This window comes from Hippopotamus amphibius, chromosome 8 (assembly GCF_030028045.1).
Source record: "Hippopotamus amphibius kiboko isolate mHipAmp2 chromosome 8, mHipAmp2.hap2, whole genome shotgun sequence".
Classification (NCBI taxonomy): Eukaryota; Metazoa; Chordata; class Mammalia; order Artiodactyla; family Hippopotamidae; genus Hippopotamus; species Hippopotamus amphibius.
In genome coordinates, this window is record NC_080193.1 from 123,832,902 (window position 1) to 123,840,765 (window position 7,864).

At 44.1% G+C, this 7,864-nt stretch overlaps 1 protein-coding gene across 4 annotated transcripts in view; it reads right to left on the reverse strand.

Annotated features, from left to right (window-relative positions):
• Window positions 1-6,660, reverse strand: part of OSBPL6 (oxysterol binding protein like 6) — a 194,463-nt gene extending 187,803 nt beyond the window's left edge. For all 4 annotated transcript variants that reach the window (XM_057744653.1, XM_057744652.1, XM_057744651.1 and 1 more), the window contains exon 1: window positions 6,511-6,660. The gene's annotated coding sequence lies outside the window, so the exon portion shown is untranslated. The remainder of the gene's footprint in view (window positions 1-6,510) is intronic.
• Between the last annotated feature and the right edge of the window lie 1,204 nt (window positions 6,661-7,864).

Below are 7,864 nucleotides of genomic sequence, written 5' to 3' on the forward strand. Positions count from 1 at the left end.
TTTTTTTAAAATTTATTTATTTATTTAATTAGCTGTGTTGGGTCTTCGTTGCTGCACATGGGCTTTCTTGGGGTCGAACCCATGTCCCCTGCATTGGCAGGAGGATTCTTAACCACTGCGCCACCTAGGAAGTCCCTATCTAGGAAGTCCCTATCTTTTCTTAAATGAAGTTTAATTTATCAATCTTTTATCTTATGTCTTCTGTATTCTCTAAGATGTTTAAAAGGTTTTTTCTTTTTTAATTTAGAAATAGACCTCTTCTATAATATCTGATCTCCATAAGCCTTTAGATTCACACTTTTATTTCCTCTGTTGGCACTTTTTGAAATAAAACTGGAAGACAGGCTGGGATATAATATCCATCTACTTCCTCCCCTGACCTTCCTGTTCCATTATCCTGAGTTCTGTGGATTTGGATCTCTTCTTTCCCCTTGCTTTCTTCCTGACGTTTCACATGGATCCTACGTTTGCTTGGCCTACCTTGGAGATCACACTCTTTTTATAGTTCTTGCTTCAGTTTGAAGTTTATTGAGATCAAAAAGAATTTCATTAATGTCTTTTCATAATCAACATGCCATTCAAATTGTGCTACTTTTTCTATTCTAGGGAAATTATACAACAAAAACTGTTCAGATTGTTGCCTGATGGAGTGCGAATATGCAAAAGGTTGTCTAGTTGCTACAGTCAAACAAAGCAAAAATGTTATCTTAATTTAAAATAAAATCTGACTTTTCACTTTATCTCCAGAAATGACATGTAGCAATTTTTTTCATTTGTAACCTTCTTTTAGATATTTTATTCTTTAAACTTTAGTAGTTGATCACAGTATGTTACTTGCAGCAACACCGTATTATGTAAAAAAAAAATCACCATTTAAGTTCTTCGAATTTATGATAAAACTTAAGCACTGGTTTCAGACCTGTGAAATAAAGCTATTGCTGGAAATTGAGGCCAGGTTTATTTTAGATTTGACTTTTGAAAAAAGATTCTAAAAATATACTGCTGTTGTTCTCCCTTCTACTTCCACACTCTTTTCAAAAGGTGGATAGGTCTGTCTCAAGAGCTACAGTGAGAATTGCCTCACTAAGACGCAAGATAAAAAAGTAAGAGCTGATGTTCTATTGCTGACTCAATTCCCTCTACACTTCCATTTTGTCTCATATTAGCTTATGGAAAGAGAATGACAAAGGAAAAGAGAGAAGCACAAGATAATTTAATTTTCTCTATCCTTTCCCATCCACCGAGTAAAAAGACAAAGCTATGGGTATCAAAATAGCAAATATCAAAAAATTGTTAAATAATCCTATTTGTAGTGTTTATCCCTCTCATCGTACCCTCAAAATCAAAGCCTTTTCTCCAAACATCTAAGAAAAATTTAAAAGATACGTTTGATTTCACTTCCTACACCAACCACTCAAAGAGAATGACAGAAAAGAAGCTTAAAATCCACTGCAGACATTGCCATTGCTTCATCTTCTTATTCACCTACCCATAATTTAGGAAAGAGCTTTATTTCCTGTTACCACCCAGAGAAGTAAATTATTATCTGCTAATGGTGCTAGCGCCTCCCTGGGCTAGCCTCTGGGCCTCAGTTTTTCCACCTGGAAAATGGCAGTGGCTGGACTCGGAATAAAAGATTTTTTTTAAAGCCCTTTCACCTCTAACACCTCATGAATCTAACACAAAGGTCATTCAAGCATCAGCACATCAAGCAAACATAAGCATTTCCAGTGTCTGGGTACTCTCTTCATATATTTTACAAATTGAGATCTGGGTTTTCTTGAAGAGAAAAACATATAAGCTATCAACGCCAAAGAAGAAGATAACTTTCATGTATTTTTTTTAAATGTATGTATTTGTTTATTTATTTATTGGCTGTGTTGGGTCTTTGATGCTGCGTGCGGGCTTTCTCTAGTTGTGGCGAGCGGAGGCTACTCTTCGATGTAGTGTGCAGGCTTCTCATTGCTGTGGCTTTTCTTGTGAAGCACAGGCTTTAGGTGCAAGGGCTTCAGTAGTTGTGGCACGCCAGCTCAACAGTTGTGGCTCACAGGCTCAGTAGTTGTGGCGCAGGGGCTTAGTTGCTCTGTGGCATGTGGGATCCTCCCGGACCAGGGCTTGAACCCCTGTCCCCTGCATTGGCAGGAGGATTCTTAAGCACTACGTCATCAGGGAAGCCTCAACTTTTGTATATTAATCATGAATTCTTTGCACACAGTCTCATAACACTGGTGAAACATACTAAATGATAATCTGCCAATATTTTACTTAAATGTTTTTTACCTATTTAAACTTATTTTTATGTACTTAGGCTTATTTATTTATTTACTTAAGCTTATTTTAAGAGTTAAGTTACACACTTAATGCTCTCTCTAACCCAGTTATCCCTTAGATATTCCTGGATATCAAACTACTTGGAGTGGCCTCCTTTCCAGCTCTGCCTTTTGTCAGCTTACTATATAGATTTTCTGAGACACTGGCCCTATCAGATGGAATTCCCTCACACAAGGTAGTTTTTACTTTCAAGTAAAAAAGAGTGCTTGGACATTTCTGCTTCCCATGATTCACCACTCTATTAACATAATCCTTTTACAGACATTTAGCGTTTGCATTAGCATGTATTTTAATATAAAAACGGCATTCATACATACACAAAGTAAGTGAATACAAACTTTCAAGAAAATGAGTTCATATTACCCACCAGGAACTTCATCTTAAGACCATCATGACTCAATATACTTAGTTCCCTGTAATACCCAAGCTGGATCTCTTAATAACCATTCATCTTTGCCTATTTTCTATTTTTCCCTTTAAAAAATCAATTCAACATCCCAACAAATCTGAATTCACCCATCCAACTATCCCTCCCCGATCTCTGTCCTTTCTCCTATTTGATAACATGACAAAAGGACTTACCATGAGTAAGTCCTTTCAAAGCTTCCGTTTTTAAAAAGCTAATAAAATAAAACTGTATTTAAAGTAACTGTTCTTTTGAAAGGGCTGCATTTTTTCCCCCAAGGCACTCTCAACTCAAGAAGGTCTAAACATAAATCTGGAAAAAGTTTAGGGAACAAAAGAAAAAATAGATACTTCATGCAAATTCTAAAACCAAAGCCAGATCCACCCCACACATATGCATACATATTCAACAGTGATTTGTTTTTGGTAGATTCTGTTTTAGGTAGATCTTTGAGGGCAGACATGTTTATGACCCAGCACCTAACAGGGTGTTTGACACATACTAGGTATTCAATAAATGCTGGCTGAATGAAGAATGGCACTCAATGTGCCCATGTCACCTTCATATGAGACCCACAGAAGTGACCAGCCAGGGGTTTGGTAATCGAATGGATGGATGAAGAACTGCCTCCAAAGCTCACGGAAACTCAGAACCACACTAGAAGGACAACTACCAAGTTTAGTAACTGAGACGGACAACATGTCAGTTATCCCTAAAATTAATTTTAGTTCATTTTCTTGATCAAAGCTACTAAGCTCACTCTGGATTTCAAATCATTAAACACACAGCTATTCAGGGGATGTAAGGAATGTATAGCTGAAAACCAGGGATGTGGATAATCATCCCTGACTAATAGGGGCTTGTAGAGTCCTTTACTCTCTTACGAGCTATTCTCATCACTTCTGACTTTATTGATAAACAATAAGCTTTTTTCCTTGGGAGGTCTGTCTTTTTATTCTTTTTTTTTTTTTTTGTATTAAAGATGTTGCCACATTGTCATTCAACTGCTTTTGGAACTACCAGCAATATGTTCTCCAAATCACTATGCCAAGGGAAGGCAATTCCACACACACACACACACACACACACACACACACACACTTATGCTTGTTTGTATTTGATTATTTGTGTTTGCTTGTTTCCCTGGCTTGTGTAATTTAGTATAATTTTAGAAAATAATTTGGCAATATCTAAAGGTTGAATATTCACACATCCTACACAATCAACAATTCTATACCTTGGTGTTTACCCAAGAGAAACACTTGCCTATGTGCCCCAGGAAACATGAATGATCAAAGCAGCACTCTTTGCAATTTTCTTAAAAATGAAAAAAAAAAAATGGCCATTGGTAAGAGACAAACATTCCGTTGTGTGTCTGTAACACAATATGGTATATTGTATAGCAGTGTAAGTCAATGAACTACAGCTACGTACAACATGGATTAATCTTAGTGACATAATGCTGAGTAGGAAAAAAAAGTCTCAGACATCAACAGATAGTATGAGATCTTTTTTTTCAAAATTAAAAACAAACTTTAAAAAAGTATTAAAATTATTACTTAACCTTTACAATTGAAAAAAAAAAAAGTTCCTCTTTTGAGATTCATGCCTTATCCTTCCAAACAAGACAACAAACTCTTGAGGGCAGAGGGACATCTTTTCATTCTTATTTGTATCTCCCACATGCCTAGACCAATGTCTTGAACAGATGGGTGCTCGATAAGTAAGTATCCATTGAATGATTATTGAATGTTACTTAACCAAGGCATTTTAATAAAAATTATACCTTCTCCCTAGTCCAACAGTTTTATGAATAAATTCACATTAAACTTTTATCTACTTAGGCATTAACCTAATTCTACTTCTGCAGTGGTGGTACAGATCTTCAACAACAAATATTTCATCTCGGAAGCACTTTTTTTTTCTTGGAATAGAGTTAACTAACAAAAAGTTAAAGCCATCTAAAGACAAGAGAAGTTATATTAAGTGATCCTGTAAAAGTCTAACAGAATCACATTATATTATAACCAAGAGACATCTGATAAACTGTCATAATTTGAAACTGAGATATCCCAAAAGGAATCCATCCACTGAATGTATAACTGAGTTATCAACATCAAAACTGAAAATATGCGCAAACCCTGGATTTTTAGGCTTTATGAAAGGAAAGATATTGATTTCAAAATATTGTTTCTACTTGGAGAAAAAAACATTTTTAGGGGGAAACATGAAATCCAGGGGTAAAAGAATAACAGGAATAATATTCCACCAATCAGGGCCTTCCTTATAACCCAAGGAGGCCTATGCATAGTCTCTGTAGGTGATGACAGCCCAGTTACACTGCAGCTTCCCTTCGACCTTGGGAACTCTGCTCACTGAGTTACTGTGAGGTCTTCTGTTTCATTTATTATTAGTCTTTGTATCTGCAATGCTGTATGTAGCATTGGATAAGAATATCTACATTGTGAGCTCGCAGTACCTAAAACTGTAGAAATGCTTCCAAAAAACAAAAAGGAGAGCAGGGAGGGAGAAAAAATACAACCAAGAGGAAAACAAAGTTAATGATATTAAGATGGAATATTAAAAATGTTTACCTTTGGAGAAGGACCACATTTATTAATCAGCTCTGTATGCATGCATGCAATTTTTAAGTTTAAGAAAATACAGTCAAGAAAAATTATTTTGTTATTTGGGGGAAAAGAATCACAATTTGCTAAAACTAGTCCATCGATCTAAACACGAACATTCTTATAGAGAAAACGCCTATAGAACTTTGTATCTGGGAGAAAGAAATAATCTGGCAACCCAGTGGGTTCACTTAGTTTCGTGTCATTTGCTTCACGTCCATTATGTAATGCTTTCCCCAGTTTTAGGTCTCTATGTTTAAGCTAGCTTCAGGTATATAACAGAATTGCCACAAAATCAGTATCTGGTCATAACTTTCAAAACAGCTTAAAAGATGTCATGCAAATGTGTCTGTATACAGCAGAGGCTTTTTTTAAAAATGTGCTGGTGTCATTACTTCTTCCCGGCTTCCTCCCCAGGTCTTCCATCCCCTCCACCCCCAGCATCCCAGGCCACACGTTTTGCGGGCAGCTCCCGGCTGGATGCAGGAAGCACGTCTTGACTGCAATGCAAACCCTGTCCCGGTCTGAACCAGGGAAGGCTGGCTCGGCCCTAGCCGGGGGTGTGGACGAAGGCTGCAGGGAAGGCTGCAGGGGCGCCAGCAGCGTGTGGGCAGGGGTGCCCCGAGGGGGCAGTCCGCAGTGCACGCGCACAATAAAACCCAATGCACAACTTCCCCAGCCGCTCCTCTCGGTTCCCCGGCTTCCCCGAAAGGTGCGGCGTAGGCGTTAGCTGGAGCGGGCGCGGGCGCGCGGGTTCGGTTCTCCGGCGACAATTACATCAGTCCCTCGCCATGCCCCAGCTTCCATCCCAGCAGCCGGGGCGCGGGAGGCGCGGGGGGATGCGGGAGCGAGAGCCGGGCGGCCGGAATTCCCCACGACGAGGGGGAGGGGAGGGCGGCGAGCGGGGACCGTGACCCAGACGCCCCCTCCCACCTCGGCCGCGGGGCGGGACTGGCACCGCCGCCCCGGGCTCTCTGGCCAGGGGAACCCCCGGAGGGCTGGGATGCCCCAGGGGCCCAAAGCCGGGCGGCCCGAACGCGCGTCCCTCCGGGTCCTCGGCCCTCCGGCCGCGCACAATGCCCCCGGGCCGTGGTGCGGGCGCCGTCGTGCCGCGCCAGAGGTCCCCTCCGCAGCCAGGACACCTACCTGGAAGGCGAGCAGCGGCGCCCGCCGATCGTGCGGCGACAGCGGCGGCAGGCTGGGGACGGCCCCGGCGGACTGGCTGGCGCGCGGGCCGGCCGGGGAGCGGAGGCGCGGGAGCCGCCTGCGTGGAGCCGCGGTCTCCGGCACCTGCAGCGGCGGCGGCGGCGGCGGCGGTGCTGCGCCTCCAGTGGTCCGCGGCGTCGCAGCCCCTCCTCTCCCACGGGCGGGGCGCGCTGGCTGGGCGGCGCTCGGGGCTCCCCGCCCCCGGCTCCCGCGGGTGGCCGGGGCCGGAGTGGAAGCGCGGGCCCCCGGCGCTCCCGCTGCGCGCCGGGCCTGCTGGACACCCTCCCCGCGCGGCCCCGAGGGCTGAGGGCCGGGCGCGCCGAGCCTCCGAGGCGCCGGGGTCTCACTGCCTGGGCTCGGCCCGGCCCGGCCCCAGTGGGAACACCCCTGCTGCCCGGAGATCACAGCCGTGGAGCCCCTACCCGGGCATTCCCGGGGCCTGAGCGCCGTAGAAGCGACCCGTTCACCCCAGCTCCAGCCAACGGAGGTGGGCCCGCCCTGGTTCGCGCGGGGTGGCCCCGGATGATCTCAGCGCTCGGAGCACCGTGCGAGAGCGGATTATTCAGGAGGGAACAGCAGCCCGGCCACCTCCGCGGAGGCGCTGCCCAGCCGCTGTCTCAGGCCGTCACTCAGGCTGGTCAATAAACAAACGGGACTGTGTGTGCCTGCTCCCCACTGTCCCTGACACTCCCGAGCAAAAACTTCCCAGGCCCAGAGAAACACCTCACTGCGACCCTTCCCCGCCCCTTAAACGCTTCTATGCTTAAACCGTTCGCAGCCTGTGCCCAAGGGCAGATTAGTCTAAAGACAAATTTGCTGGGAAGGACGGGGTAATTTTGCAGACGTTTCTTCCGTAAATGGATGACTGAGGAAATGTAGGAAGTATCTCAAGACATTTGTCATCACCATTTTCCGGAGGAAAAAACTCCAAAGAATACGGATTGTACCAGGAACTACTACAGAAACAGCGCTGGAGTGCTTTGAGGGCTCTCTAGGGATCCAGACTGGGTGAGTGGAGAGAGAGGTGCCTTCAAAAACTGAAGATACTGGTACCCACAGAGGCAACTGTGATGGCATTTCACTGTTCTCTGTGCTGATAAAAACTCTGCTTTATATGCACTCATTCCCACAGGCAATTTCTCTTGAATCTCCTATCTCACTTTCTGGATTAACTTCTTCCACCCTAACTAACAAGTTCTCATATCGTCCTGTCATAAATAATCGATGCTGAACCCTGTGACACATCACAGTTTCCCCTTAACTCCTTCCCTGTGGAGCAAGTCTCAAGGGAGTG